Source organism: Plecotus auritus, assembly GCF_963455305.1.
Source record: "Plecotus auritus genome assembly, chromosome: 2".
NCBI lineage: Eukaryota > Metazoa > Chordata > Mammalia > Chiroptera > Vespertilionidae > Plecotus > Plecotus auritus.
This window is the reverse complement of record NC_137771.1, coordinates 230,048,220-230,063,378: the sequence shown is the minus strand read 5'-3', so window position 1 is coordinate 230,063,378 and position 15,159 is coordinate 230,048,220. Positions and strand designations below refer to the sequence as shown.

The 15,159-nt window shown below is 51.4% G+C and overlaps 1 protein-coding gene across 7 annotated transcripts in view; it reads left to right on the top strand.

Annotated features, from left to right (window-relative positions):
- Positions 1–59: 59 nt before the first annotated feature.
- The window catches only part of MAP3K7CL (MAP3K7 C-terminal like), a 62,519-nt gene continuing 47,419 nt past the window's right edge, over positions 60–15,159 (top strand). The window contains exons 1-4 of one of the 7 annotated variants that reach the window (XR_013959893.1): positions 60–390; positions 925–1,120; positions 3,747–3,908; positions 7,529–8,051. The gene's annotated coding sequence lies outside the window, so the exon portion shown is untranslated. Of the gene's footprint in view, positions 629–924; positions 1,121–3,746; positions 3,909–7,528 lie in introns of those variants that run through there. The other 6 variants (XR_013959894.1, XR_013959895.1, XR_013959896.1 and 3 more) reach the window with 6 other exon arrangements.

Below are 15,159 nucleotides of genomic sequence, written 5' to 3'. Positions count from 1 at the left end.
GGGATGCCCCGCCCCTCCCCGCCGCTGGCGGCAGCCTCGCGAGATGGAGCAGTTCCCGCGCCCAGACCGTGCTGACGATCCCGGAGCAGGTCGATCGGCCCGGCCTAGCGCGGGGCGCGCCTGCGGCCTTCGGGTCCGCGCACGTGCAGGCCGCCCTGGCGTGGCGCGCTCGCTCGCGACGGTTCCGGCTCCGCGGGAGCGGGGCGTGGTCCGTCGGGTTCCTTGTTTCCGAGCGGTGGCCTTGGCTGCGCCTCAGATGAATTTGCACGTCGTCCTCCAGAGCCGCCGACTGGGTGGAGGCAGGTCCCTTTCCTCCCAGGTGCCCGGCCTGCTGGTGTGGTTCGGCATGTGAGCCAGTCGGACACCGAGGTGCCTGCGCGAGGGGGGAAGGTGCGGGCCTGGTCCCCGGGGTGCATTTCCCGCATCGCTGCTGCGGGGGGCGCGGCAAGGGGGGCGGCTGTGGCTCCGGCTCTGGGCCCAGAGGTGGAGCGTTCTTGGTCTCGCTGCCCCGCACAGAAGCTGGAGCTCCCACGGCGGGTCGGTTCTGTGCCCCTGGGATTTGCCCCTGGACGGCGGCCTCAGAGCTGGCTTCCCCGCCCCGTGTGGGTGTCTGAGCTGCTGATTCCTGGTATGAAAACTTTCTCTCCCTCTCCCTTCCTCTGTAAAAAAATCAATAAATTATATTTTTAAAAAAACGTGCTGCTCTGCCCGCCGGCGTGGCTCCGTGGCTAAGCGTGGACCCATGAACCAGGAGGTCCGGGCACACGCCGGGGTGGCGACCCCCAGTGCGGGCCGGGCAGGAGGCAGCCGATCCATGATTCTCATCGATGCTTCTCCCTCTCCCTCTCCCTTCTGCTCTGAAATCAATAAAAAAATACTTTTAAACAAACAAACAAACAAACCTCTTTCTGCTTATAAACCCAGATGGTTTCTGTTTCCTACCCGAGATGCCGATTGAGGATTCCCCAGTGAGTGGTGGTGAGGAAGGTAAAAAACGGTCCCGGCCAGAATTCCGCTTTGAGAATATAACTCCGAACCATCCCATCCAATCCCCATGCAAAGCCTCATTGAGGAAATGGCGTTGGAGGGAAATTGGCTGAATGCCACGCGGCACTCTCAGGTGAGAAACCTGCCCTGGGTCAAGCCCAGTTACAGGTGCAGGTGTGCAGCTGGGCTCGTGGTCTTTGGAGAAGCGCGTTTGACAAGCATTTTGTTTTTGTTTTTGTTTTTTAAATATATTTTATTGATTTTTTACAGAGAGGAAGGGAGAGGGATAGAGAGCTAGAAACATCGATCAGCTGCCTCCTGCACACCCCGCACTAGGGAGGAGCCTGCAACCAAGGTACATGCCCTTGACTGGAATCGATCGGGGACCCTTCAGTCCGCAGGCCGACACTGTCCGCTGAGCCAAACTGGTTAGGGCTGACAAGCATTTTGGTATCTCTCCGGGGACGGGGACAGGGACAGCCACGTGAAGTGGACAGTTGTCTCCGTTCTAGGCCTGTGGTTGTTGCTGTCAAACATTTCGTTGCGTGGAATCTTTTTTTATACGACCCGTGCGGGAAACGTGTCCCGTTAACCACTTTTTATTTTATGGCCTCTATGATCTTACATCTTTTCTGTTTCTCTCTTTTTTTAAAAATATATTTTTATTGATTTTAGAGAGAGGAAGAGAAAGAAACATCAGTGATGAGAGAGAATCATTGATCGGCTGCCTCCTGCACATCCCGCATTGGGGATCAAGCCTGCAACCTGGGCAGGTGCCCTGACCCGGAATTGAACCCTAACCCCCTGGTTCATGGGTCAACATTCGACCACTGAGCCACACCAGCCGGGCTTTTGTTTCTCTCAAACTTCTGGAAACATTGAGCCAAAGGTGAGGCCCCGCTGTCACAATCACACAGGATTATGGTGGGACATTTCCGTATGTTACTCGCTACTTGGTTTTATAATTTTTCTTGCTTGTTCTTATTTTGCTCAGACTATCACAACTTAAAAAAAATCCTATTGATGTTTTTTTTTTTAATATATTTTATTGATTTTTTAGAGAGAAGAAGGGAGAGGGAGAGAGAGTTAGAAACATCGATGAGAGACAAACATTGATCAGCTGCCTCCTGCACACCTCCTACTGGGGATGTGCCCGCAACCAAGGTCCATGCCCTTGACCAGAATCGAACCTGGGACCCTTCAGTCCACAAGCCGACGCTCTCTGAGCCAAACCGGTTAGGGCCTATTGATGTTTTTTATAAGCCACGTGATATCCTTTAGGGAATGGGGTGTAAATATATTTTTTTAAAGTGCTAGTTTATAAATTTACAGATGGTTTGCGGATGATTAATGGGTTTAGAAGCCTCAGTTCACATTGATTTTTAAAATTAACTTTAAAAAGAAAATCTTCACCTGAGGATATATTTATTGATTTGAGAGAGAGAGAGAGAGAGAGAGAGAGAGAGAGAGAGAGAGACATTGATGTGATAGAGAAACATCAGATCAGTTGCCCCCAACCAGGGATCAAACCCATAACCTTTCTGAGCACGGGATGATGCTCCAACCAACTGAGCCATACTGGCCACAGCCACAGTGATTTTTTAAAAACGAATTTAGTAAGAGGAATTGGCAATTTTTGCTAGAAATGCACAGTGTAAGTAGTACAATACCAGAGCATAAAGCAAGCTTAAGGCTGCCATACATCACCATACATTGATTCCATTAAAAACAATAGGAATAAAAGGTCACTGTATAACTTTTCTCCGTAAATTAAATTGCCAATTGATTCATACAAGATGGTTCCAGATTTCTTTTAGGTTCTCAGCCCATGAGCCAGCACTTACTGCGGAGGTTGGATGTGTAAGGACACTCCATGTTCACTGCTTAGCAGCCACTGCCACCCTCACGCACCCTATTGTTAATGTTTTGGTTATCTTTTTTAATATTTTTAAAAATTGATTTGAGAGAGGAAGGGAGAGAGAGAAACATCGATTGGCTGCCTCCTGCACGCCCCCTACTGGGGATGGAGCCTACAACCTGGGCATGTGCCCTGACTGGGAATTGAACAGTGACCTGGTTCACAGGGCGATGCTCAACCATTGAGCCCTAGTGGCCGGGTGTCGGTCATTTCTTATTAAAATGATTTCCGCCGGGATTCTCATTCGGGTGAGTCAGTCTCGGGAATAAGATTAAGAAAGGATCTATTTATATGTGGTTGGCTGGAGCAGTTGCATTGTCTCTGTGCTATTTGATGCAGCTGTTTTCTGTCCTTAATAGACACTCACTCTTCTGACTCCACCTAAATCGCAGCGGGAGGTGAAATCCCGCCAGGCAGGAGCCCTGACCCAGGAGGGTCGTGGCTACGAAATCCTTTCCAGGAGATCCTTTCATCCCGCCTGCATCATCACACGGGGATTTTCGACAATCTAGGAAAACACCATCTAACAACAATTAGGAATTAACTTTCCAAGATGAAAGAGGAGAGTCATTTAGAAATAAGAGCTACAAAGGAATATGTTTAGAAAAATGTAATAATACACAGTCACTTATCCAAGATGACTCTTACATTTTGCCAAAAAAATTACCAAGGAGAGAAGGAAAAAGAAGTTAGCAAGGAAAATGCCTGTCTCCACACCCAAGCGCTTTCTTCTCATGTGGGGTGTGGGGGACTGTTAGGCCCTCCTCGGGACCTTTGGGACTGAGCCTTGTAAGGTGATGCCACTCGTACCCATAAGCTTTCTGTCTGATTTCTCACGCAGCCCAAACGAGAAAGGTGTGGGTGCAAAGGTGACACGCAGACCTACTGATAGTAGCAACAGGTGACAGAGAACAGCCAGGGACACACATACAGAGACCTGAGGAACCAGAGACGCATCATTGGGGCTATTCAGTGAGGCCACTGCGGGGATGGTGCATTGCAGGTGAGGTGACCACCGGCCGTGAGTAAAATAACGATTCTTGCCCCTTTTACGTGGTCAGTGAGCATGCCAAATACATTTAAATTCTACCAAAAGTGACTTAATTTTAAAAACATTTCTTGGTTCTTTTTGTAAATTTTGTTTTTTTAATAATTTGAGAGAGATCTTTATTGTTGAGATTATTACAGATGTCCCTCTTCTCCCCCCCACTGTCCCCCTCTACCTGGTTCCCACCCCCACCCAGGCCTTCACCACTCTATTGTCTATGTCCACAGGTAATACATATCCTATATAATAAAAGGTTAATATGCAAATCGAACGGCAGAATGACCGGTTGCTATGACACGCACTGACCACCAGGGGGCAGATGCTCAATGCAGGAGCTGCCCCCTGGTGGTCACTGTGCTCCTACAGGGGGAGCGCCGCTCAGCCAGAAGCCAGGCTCACGGCTGGCGAGCGCAGAGGCGGCGGAGCTTCTCCCACCTCCATAGCAGCACTAAGGACACCCCAACTGATGGCTTAGGGCAGTGGTCGGCAAACTCATCAGTCAACAGAGCCAAACATCAACAGGACAACGATTGACATTTCTTTTGAGAGCCATATTTTTTAAACTTAAACTTCTTCTAACGCCACTTCTTCAAAATAGACTCGCCCAGGCCGTGGTATTTTGTGGAAGAGCCACACTCAAGGGGCCAAAGAGCCGCATGTGGCTCGCGAGCCGCGGTTTGCCGACCACTGGCTTAGGGGAACGGGCCTAAGCCATAAGTCGGACATCCCCCGAGGGCTCCCAGACTGCGAGAGGGTGCAGGCCAGGCTGAGGACCCCCCCTGAGTGCACGAATTTCATGCACCAGGCCTCTAGTATGCATATAAGATCTTCGTTTAATCTATTCCCACCCTCCACCCGGCTTCCCTCTGAGAATTGTCAGTCTATTCCATTTCCATGCCTCTGATTCTATTTTATTTACCAGTTTATTCCGTTCATTAGATTTCTTACTCATTTATTTTGATTTTTAGATTTAATTGTTGATAGGTATGTATTTGTTGCCATGTTGTTCATATTTTTATCTTTTTCTTCTTCCTCTTCTTAAAGTATATCCTTCAGCATTTCATATAATACTGGTTTGGTGGTGATGAACTCCTTTAGCTTTTTCCTGTCTGTGAAGCTCTTTATCTGCCCTTCAATTCTGAATGATAGCTTTGCTGGGTAGAGTAATCTTGGTTGTAGGTTCTTGCTATTCATTACTTTGAATAATTCTTACCACTCCCTTCTGGCCTGCATAGTTTCTGTTGAGAAATCAGCTGACAGTCGTATGGGTGCTCCCTTGTAGGTAATTAACTGTTTTTCTCTTGCTGCTTTTAATATTCTCTCTTTGTCTTTTGCTCTTGGCATTTTAATTATGATGTGTCTTGGTGTGGTCCTCTTTGGATTCCTTTTGTTTGGGGTTCTGTGCGCTTCCTGTACTTGTAAGTCTATTTCTTTCACCAGGTGGGGGAGTTTTCTGTCATTATTTCTTCAAATAGGTTTTCAGTATCTTGCTCTCTACTTCTGGCACCTCCATAATTCGGACGTTGGTACGCTTGAAGTTGTCCCAGAGGCTCCTTACACTATCTTCAACTTTTTGGATTCTTTTTTCTTTTTGCTCTTATGATTGGGTGTTTTTTTGCTCCCTTGTATTTCAAATCATTGATTTGATTCTCAGAATCCTCTACTTTACTCATGAATCCTGTATATTATTCTGTATTTCAGTCAGAGTATGCTTAATTTCTGACTGGTCCTTTTCCATATTTTTGGAGGTTTCTAGAAGATTCTTGTGTAACCTTATAACTGATTTGAAATCTATATCGAGTAGTTTGCTTTCTTTCATTTCTCTCATTTGTGACATGTTTCTTTGTCTCTGCATTTTGGCTGCTTCCCTGCGTTTGTTTCTGTGTATTGGGTAGAGCTGCTATGTCTCCTGAGTTGGTAGCGTGGCCTTGTGTAGTAGGTGTCCTCTAGGGCCCAGTGGCTCAGCTGGGAGCTCTAGGTGCACCCCTTTGGTGGGCTGTGAGCACAGTCTTGTTGTCGTTGAGACTTGATTGCTGTTGGAGTCACTGGGAAGAATTGACCTTCTAGCCAATTGGCTGTGGGGACCAGCTGTGACTACAGTGGGAGAGCGGCTGTGCAGGAGACACCCCTATGGAGCAGGCCTTGCTTCACTGGGGCTTTGGTGCTCACTGAGTCTGCCCCTTGAGTGTGTCGCTTATGGATGTGAAGGGTTGTAATCTGGATGGTCTGACACTGACCACTGGGTACACTGGCTCTTGGGCCTCCAGGGAGGTGCAAAGTCAGCCACTGCCTAGGGCCACCCAGCAGGAGCTCCAGAGAGATCTGCAGATTCCTCCTCTTTGTCTGGGGTTTGGAGGTGCCCAGACGAGGCCCAGCTGTGAAGCAAGGCAGGCTGCTGCTGGTGCTGGTGCTGGTGCTGGTGCCTGGTCTTGGGCCTTTCATTGTTAGGTTTGGGCTCCCTGACCCAGCTGCAGCTTGTTGGAGAGATTTTAGCCTGAGCAAGGACAGGCCATTCAGATGCAAAAGTTGCTGCCAGCTTGGGTGGGGTTGTAAACTGGATGAGGCGGGGTCTTAGGGAATCACCAGGGCAGAGCAAACAGCAATGGCTGCCAGTCAGCCCTGCCAGGGAGGTCCCAGCACAGGAACAATGATCCCTGTGAGCACCTCTGTCTGGAAGGAAGCCGCCCCGGAGTTCCCGCCCCGATGATTGGGCGCCATGTCATGGCTGGGTGCCATGTCACGGTGGATGGCAAAGGTCAAGAATGGCGAGCGGGGCCGGCCTGGGGTGAGCTCCATTTAACGGGTGATGATGACGAGGGAACCCAGTAAGGCAGCCGCGGCAATGAGAACTTGAGACCCGCGGTTCCTGACGGGGCACCCGTCCCAGGAGGGCAAGCTGACGTTAAGGGGGCGATTCGAGAATGAGTTACTAATCAGTGAAGTTTTTGCGTTTCTTGTGGGTCTAGGGCAGGGGTGGGCAAACTTTTTGACTTGAGGGCCACAATGGGTTCTTAAACTGGACCGGAGGGCCGGAACAAAAGCATGGATGGAGTGTTTGTGTGAACTAATATAAATTCAAAGTAAAGGAGCGGAGGGGAGAGCAAGAGAACCGGATAGAACAGCCGGATCCGGCCCGCGGGCCGTAGTTTGCCCACGGCTGGGCTAGGGGCCTCACAGACAGCATGTAAATAGGTGTTGTGACATGGATGCATTTCAGTTCTCTGTTGTATGTTTTGAAACTTTATTTGCTATTTTTTCATGTCACTTCATATTGCTATGTGACGTCTTCCTCAGGACCCCACGGTCCTTTCATTCTTTTATTTTTCTCTTTCGTGGCTGCCATGTCCTTGGAAGCTTGTGTAGACCAAGTTCATGGCCTTTCAGGCTTCCTCCCCGTGAGCAGGGGTCACTTTTTGAATAAGAATTCTATGTCACGGGACGCGGGCCATCGGATTTTAGAGATGCTGAGGGCGGGGCACGGCCAAAGCCAGGTGGGAGCCACGGGGCTCGAGGGAGTGGTGGGCGACTGGTTCCCATTTCAGCTCAGGCCCGTCCTCCCCCCATCCACCCTGCAGGAGCTCGACCTGAGTTTCGTAAGATGAAGTCTTCGGACGGGCTGTGTGTTCTGTGCCAGGGCGACCCAGTCACAGCGATGCCGGCACCTCCTGTCCAGTGTTCACCCCGAGCCCCGGCTCCCGTGCTGAGCCTCACGAGACGGCTCGGATAGTCGTCACAACCACCTGCTGAGCCCTCGACGACTTCCCGGAGACTCAGGATTACAGCCAAACTGCACCAGGGCCTCCGCGGCCGGCACAACCGCCCCCACCCGGCCTCACGTCCCGCTTCGTTCCCACTCAGCGCGCGGGCTCACGTCCTTCCCGCCTTCCCCCACATCCCGCTGCCTGGCCGGGTGCCCTCCCGCTGGGCGTGGATGCTTCCTCCTCGTTCTTCAGGACCCAGGTTAAGTCCCATCTCTCAGGGAGGGCTTCCTGACAACTCTGTGTAAAGCCCCTCCTCCACACCACTGTTTTGTCCCCATCGGAACACCGAATACCCCCTGAAAATTTTCATGCTAATTAAAAAAAAAATCTCTCCACCAATAAGAATGTCATCTTCCTGAGAATTTGGACCAAACATATTGGTTATCATTATGTTTCCAGCTCTTGGAACAGGGCTTGGCACCCGTTAGGTGTTCGACGGATGAATGAACTCTGATTGTTGGGCCAGGAAGCTGGAGCCCAGAGAGGTTAGGATATCTGTCTCAGGACACACAGCTCCCAAAGGGTTTATCCAGGCTGAGGCCAAAGCCCGTTTCCTAACCACCGTGCTATCAGACACCAGTTACAGAATTTCTTTACATCGGACCTGAGCTCAGGTAAAGGTTACAATGAAAACGAAACTTTGATGCCCAAGAGGGAAATCCTGGGTTTGCTCTAGCCCAGGGGTGGGCAAACTCTTTGACTCGAGGGCCACAATGGGTTCTTAAACTGGACCGGAGGGCCGGAACAAAAGCATGGATGGAGTGTTTGTGTGAACGAATATAAATTCAAAGTAAAGGAGCGGAGGGGAGAGCAAGAGAACCCTCTGCTCTTTCGGCTCCGTGGGCCGGATAGAACAGCCGAACGGGCCGCATCCGGCCCGCGGGCCGCAGTTTGCCCACGGCTGCTCTAGCCTCCCAAGTTAACGGAGTGGCACAGAGCTTCGTTATGAGCTGCTGGGCGTGAAGGACACTTCCAGAAGTGCTGGATTTCCCGACTTGGTCAGGACCGGCCGCGCCGTGAACCTGTCCCTGGTCCTCATCGCTCGGTAAAGAGACGCTTTCATTTCTCCGGCAGCTGAACTGAGGCGTGAAGCTTCACTAGACACAGCTCCACGCATTCTCCTGTGAGAAGTTTAACTGTGAGCACAGAAAGAGCAACTAATTCACCCGCCCCCGCTCTGGGCTCCCGCACGTGTCTGTTCTAAAACAGTGCCGTGTAGTGTCGTTAGCAGAGAGCGCAGCGGGGGGCCTGCGTTGCCTCCACCACGTGCTGAGCTGTGTGTAAGGACTGACACGTGATTTCTGAGTTCTTCCAGCCCCTCCTCAGAAGCTCCTTTTACGTACGTCACACCCTGCGAAGGTTAATGGAACGACGCTGGTTTTATTTGATAGGCTAAAAGGGATCAGGGTGGCTTTAAAAAATTAGGCAGCAGCCGAAACCGGTGTGGCTCAGTGGATAGAGCGTCGGCCTGCGGACGGAAGGGTCCCGGGTTCGATTCCGGTCAAGGGCACGTACCTTGGTTGCGGGCACATCCCCAGTGGGAGGTGTGCAGGAGGCAGCTGGTCGATGTTTCTCTCTCATCGATGTTTCTAACTCTCTATCCCTCTCCCTTCCTCTCTGTAAAAAATCAATAAAATATATTTAAAAAAAAATAAAAAAAAAATTAGGCAGCAAATAATAAAAACGATCATAGGAAATACATCCCGTAACACAAATGCTGTTCCCTGAGCCTCCCGAAGCCCGGCTTTGCCATCGTCACAGGAGCCTTAGCCTGGGCCCCACCGATGTGTGACATGAGCACAGGTGACACGGTAAAGTGTGCGTGTACATGTGTGTTTGTGTGAGTGCTAATGCGTGTATATGTGTGTATTGCGTATGAGTATGTGTGTGAATGTGTGTATGTGAGCGTGTGCATGTGTGTGAGCATATGTGAACATGCATGTGAGTGTATGTATCGATATATGTGTGCATATATGTGGCATGTATGTGAGTGTGTATAAGTGTGTGAAAGTGTAAGTGTGTGTGTTTTGTGCCTGTGTGACTGTAATGTGGATGTGAATGTGTGTGAGTCTGCATAAGTGTGTGTATACATGCTTGTGTGCATGTGCGTGGTTAGAAGGACGTGAGTGTGTCTGAGTGTGTGTGTGTGTCAGTGTGAATGTGTGAGTCTGCATAAGTGTGTGTATACATGTGTGTGTGTGTGTGTTTATAAGGACGTGTGTCTGAGTGTGTGTCTGTGTCCGTGTGGCTGTGAATGTGGATATGAATGAGTCTGTGCATAAGTGTGTGTATACATGCGTGTCTGCGTGTGTGTTTATAAGGACGTGAGTGTGTCTGAGTGTGTGTTTGTGTCTGTGTGACTGAATGTGGATGTGAATGTGTGAGTCTCCATAAGTGTGTGTATACATGTGTGTGTGTGTTTATAAGGATGTGAGTGTGTCTGAGTGTGTGTGTGTCTGTGTGGCAGGCACAGCCCCTCTGCGGTCCTGCTTCTCTCACCTCCTGACACTGAACACTCCCCTTCCCCAGCGACTGTCCAGTGATTAGCTTCCTTTGTGGCGACAGAGAAAGCTGAGGAGGCGGGAGGGGCCGTGACATGGGTCCCCAGAGGTACTGCTCACCCCTAAATCAAGAAGCTGCTCACACTGCTGGGGTCCCACGGTGGGTCTTCCGTTCGTCTCTCCCCATGAAAATACCGCTGTGCGTTGCCGCTTGGCAGACAGAAGCCGCGTGGGTATCAGCAGGCTCTCGGCTACCATGTAGGTGGACGTGTGTTGTCTGTTTGCAGATCTGCCAGGAACGAGCGAGGACGGGTGTCCAGGTCTAAAGCAGCATGTGACCTCCGTGTGGGGGGCGGCCCCTCCTGGGCCGAGGGCTGCTGAGGCGACGCGCTGGCTGCGGCGTGCGGGCTGCAGTGGGCGAAGGTGTGTGCTCCTCCTGTTCTTGACCTGCTCTGTGAGGTGGGGCTTAGGAGTAAGATCACACACTAACCTCATGACGATATCGCAGAGAATTAAGCAGCATCATCTCAACGTTGAATTTGACCTTGTGGCTTGTGTTTATAGAGGGTTTATTTTTTTTTTTAAAGTGTGTTTCAGTTGTTCAAAGAGTGAAAAAAATAAAGGAAAATAATAAAAAGAAGGAGGGGAGGGAGAGAAAAGAGAAAGGGTAACCCAGCTGGCGTGGTTCAGTGGTCGACCTATGACCCAGGAGGTCAGGGTTCGATTCCCGGTCAGGGCACAGGCCCGGGTTACGGGCTCCATTCCCGTGGGGGGCGTGCAGGAGGCAGCCGGTCCATGATTCTCTCATCATGGATGTTCTATCTCTCCCCTCCCTCCCTCTCTGAGATCAATAAAATAGATACTTTTAAAGAAGAAGAAAGGGTTTTCCTGACCTAGAAATAGCTTCCACGTCATCAGCCTGTTCCCTGCTTTTGAGTGAGTGCGTGGGGACAGCTGAAAACGCAGCGACGTGAGAGGCCGCTCATCCGCATCCCGCATCACTCCTCCTCGCCTTCACGGCTATTTTTCTTTTAAAATGTCACCAAGCAGCCTGCAGAGGGCGCACATCCCCTAACCTACGCCTTCCTAACCACTTCCCAGAGAGCACACGTTTTGTGAGTAAAAACTACTGTCCGAGAGGAGAGGGTGGGTGGGTCAGCTTTTCTCCCCTCTGTCCCACGTGACGAAGCAGAATCCATAAAGTGCACAGGGATGCAGTCTCTTTCAGCTGACAGACAAGGCAATCTCCATGGCTTCCTTTTTAAAAATAAGATTGATTGATTGATTTCAGAGAGGAAGGGAGAGGGAGAGAGAGATAGAAACATCAATAATGAGAGAATCATGGATCGGCTGCCTCCTGCACGCCCCCTACTGGGGATCAAGCCTGCAACCCAGGCCTGTGCCCTGGACTGGAATCGAACCCGGGACCCTCCAGGCTGCAGGCCGACGCTCTACCCACTGAGCCACACCAGCTGGCGCTACGGCTTCCTCTCTGTAGGTGGAGCTGGAATCGCCAGGCCCATGTCCTCCCTCACGGACCGCGGTTTTTCAGTTTGTTACATTCTTGGGACTCTTTTTCCCTCGCGCGTGTGCGTGTGCGTGTGCGTGTGCGTGTGTGTGTGTGCGTGTGTGTGTGTGTCTTCCTCTTTCAATATCAGCCTTGTCTATAACGCACGCTGTATATGTCGTTTCAAAGTTTTTTAGCAGACAACATTAAACAAGTAAAAAGAAACAGGTCAATCCATTTTAAAATAGACCCTCTTTACTCCAACTTCTCAAACTCTATCATTTTAATGTACCGCCCATAGAACGACATCCGTGCCGTGTTTTACTTTCCTCTTGTGGCACCAAGTCCCCGAGTCTGGTGTGGCCCTCGCCCTCTGGCACGTGTCCGTGCGGCCAGGGCCTGCTGACCTGCACACAGCTCTCCCCTCCTCCTCCAGCCACACTGCCCTCCAGCCACACTCCCCACCAGCGAAGCCGCAGAAACCAGGGCTCCCACCAGGTGCTCCGTGGCGGCGCCCGTGTCGAGTCGTCTGCTGATTCGGGTCGCACGGGAGAACCGGGAAGCGACGCGTGTTCCTGGGGGAGACTGTCACCGCTCCTTCTGAGGCCTTGTCAGTGGAAGGTCAGTGATATTTCTCAGCGCCCACTTTCCAGCGGCTCTGACCCCCTCTGTTTCAGCGGGAGGGAGGGATGCTGAACCCGCCCTCGGTGTTTTCCGAGGGTCATGAGAATACCATGTAGCCTTGCCTCCTGCAGGCCAAGGACCATGTGACAGCTGCTCACCCAGGTGTCTCCACTTCGTGTGGGGTGCTGTTATGACCTCTGTTTAACCTTGAGGATGCGCGGGTCAGGGAGTGTCCCCGCAGAGCAGGGCTTCCACGCTGGGTCTCGGGACTCCTGATGGTGGCTCCTTTGACTTTATGCGCCGTGTTTCCCAAGCTGTGGGCTTGTGAGCCACAAGGTGAGGATGCCGGTGAAGAGCAGAATTCTGCTTGTGGGAGATGCTGTCAGCAGGTCTCTCCATTTCACAGGAACAAAGAAACCCACCCCTGAGGCCGGGGGCTGAGGGGTTTCTCTCTCCGTTGAGTTTCCAAGACCAGAACCGGGGCCTTCTGATGAGGAAGTGTTTCCGGATTTAAACTCCGGTTCAGCCCTAACCGGTTTGGCTCAGTGGATAGAGCGTCGGCCTGCGGACTGAAGGGTCCCAGGTTCGATTCCGGTCAAGGGCATGTGCCTTGGTTGTGGGCACATCCCCGGTGGGAGGTGTGCAGGAGGCAGCTGATGGATGTTTCTAGCTCTCTATCCCTCTCCCTTCCTTTCTGTAAAAAAGCAATAAAATATATTTAAAAAAATTTAAAAAACAAACAAACTCCGGTTCACAGGCCATTAACGATCCTCTCTCTCTAAAGAGGAGGCGGGAGGTTTCAGATTCTTCTCAGATAAAGATAAAAAAAAAAAACGGACATCAGAAGGTTTGCTTGGGGTCACTTGCCTCCTCCTGACTGTGACGTGGCCTTGGTCTATACTTAGGATTTCAGTTTCAGGCCCTGCAGCCTCGTGGAGGGCCAGCAGAGGCCACGGTCACTGCCGGGCTGGGGGTCACGCTGAGGCCAACGCTGTCTCTGCGCCTTGGAATCCCCGCTCACCTCGGGGTGCCTGGGACCCGCCCTGGAAGGTGCGGTCAGAGCGGAGGGCTCCCTGGCTCGTGGCCCCGAGGAGGTCTGGGCTCCTGTCTCTCACGTTCACGTTCCCATTCTGCTCACTTTCTCCCCGGGGCTGGTTCAGAGGAGAAAGGCCTTCCCGAGTGTGTGTGATTGAGCTGTTTTTATAGATTATTTTTATCGGTTTCAGAGGAAGGGAGAGGGAGAGAGAGAGAGAAACATCAATGGTGAGAGAGAATCGTGGATCGGCTGCCTCCTGCACGCACCCCCCCCCCCCCCCCCCCCCACTGCACTGGGGATCAGCCTGCAACCTGGGCATGTGCCCTGACCTGGAATTGAGTCATGACTTCCTGGTTCATAGGTCGACACTCAGCCCACACACACTGCCCTCCTGGCGCAGGGCCCCGCCTGGTGCTTCCTTGCTGCTCTGACCTGTCCTCCCCACGCTGTGGCTGTGGCAGGAGAGAGGCCGGCCTGTGTGGGCTTTGGGGCTGGCGTTGACCTTCTGGGATGTGACACACTCTGCTTACGGAAATGGCCGTGGTCTGAGGGTGAGCTCCCAGGACTAGGAGGGAACCGTCTAGAGCAGCCGTGGGCAAACTACGGCCCACGGGCCGGATCCGGCCCGTTCGGCTGTTCTATCCGGCCCGCGGAGCCGAAAGAGCGGAGGGTTCTCTTGCTCTCCCCTCCGCTCCTTCGCCAGCAGCAGTGTTAACATGGCAACGTCGGGAAACACGGCCGCAGCTCCTTCTTCTGAGTGGGCGGATTTATATCCCCATTCAGTAGAAGGAACAACCTCTCCATCTTCCAGAGGCTCCTTGTAATGCCCGCGGACGCGTCCCCCGACATCACCCTGGGAATGCGGAGACACGTTATCGTGGTGATGTAGGGAGACACGCCCCTGGAGAGCACAGTGTCAGAGCATTAGCTAAAAAGGAGACCAACAACACTGTTCCCACTGAAGGTGATGTTTTAAAGACCAAAAACCTTTCAACCCAGTCTACATTGCCATCTACATCTACGTCCCGGGCATAATTTGGAAGTTGCACTAAAGAAAATGTTTAATTTACTGTTTACACATTTTGTTCTTTTCTATTTGTTTTAGTTTTAAGTTATTTTATTATATTTAAGTTTAATTTGAAAGGCTTTTGTACCTTTCCTTTGTTAGGCAATTTTATTTTGCCTTTGCCATCTTCAATAGAAGGTATGTTATTGTGCTATGATTCCTCCATTTGTTGAAGTTTCAAATTATAATAATTAGTGTTTACATTCTTCTTGTTAAAATGTTTGAAATGAATAAAACTATTGAAATTAAAAAAAAAAAGACCGTACCCTTTTATGTACTGATGTTTACTTTGAATTTATATTAGTTCACACAAACACTCCATCCATGCTTTTGTTCCGGCCCTCCGGTCCAGTTTAAGAACCCATTGTGGCCCTCGAGTCAAAAAGTTTGCCCACCCCTGTTCTAGAGACTGCCCATGGCCAAGGCAGCAGCCGTCTCCTCTCCCCGCACTGCTCTGTGCAGGTAGAGCAGGGGCCCACGCGATTCAGAAACATCCTACCTCCTTCGCACATTGACCCAGTTCCGGGGAAACCCGCTGCGAGCTTCGGGGATGGTTTCCTCCCCCACCCTACCCCCCCCTTTGGAAGGTGGCGTGTGGGGCTGTGGTGCGTGGGGCCGCGGCAGCCATGGCGAGGCCAGGAGGCCATAGAGGTACGAGAACAGCAGGGAAACTCGGGGAGCCCTGGCTGTGCGGAGCTGTGAGTGAGCCGG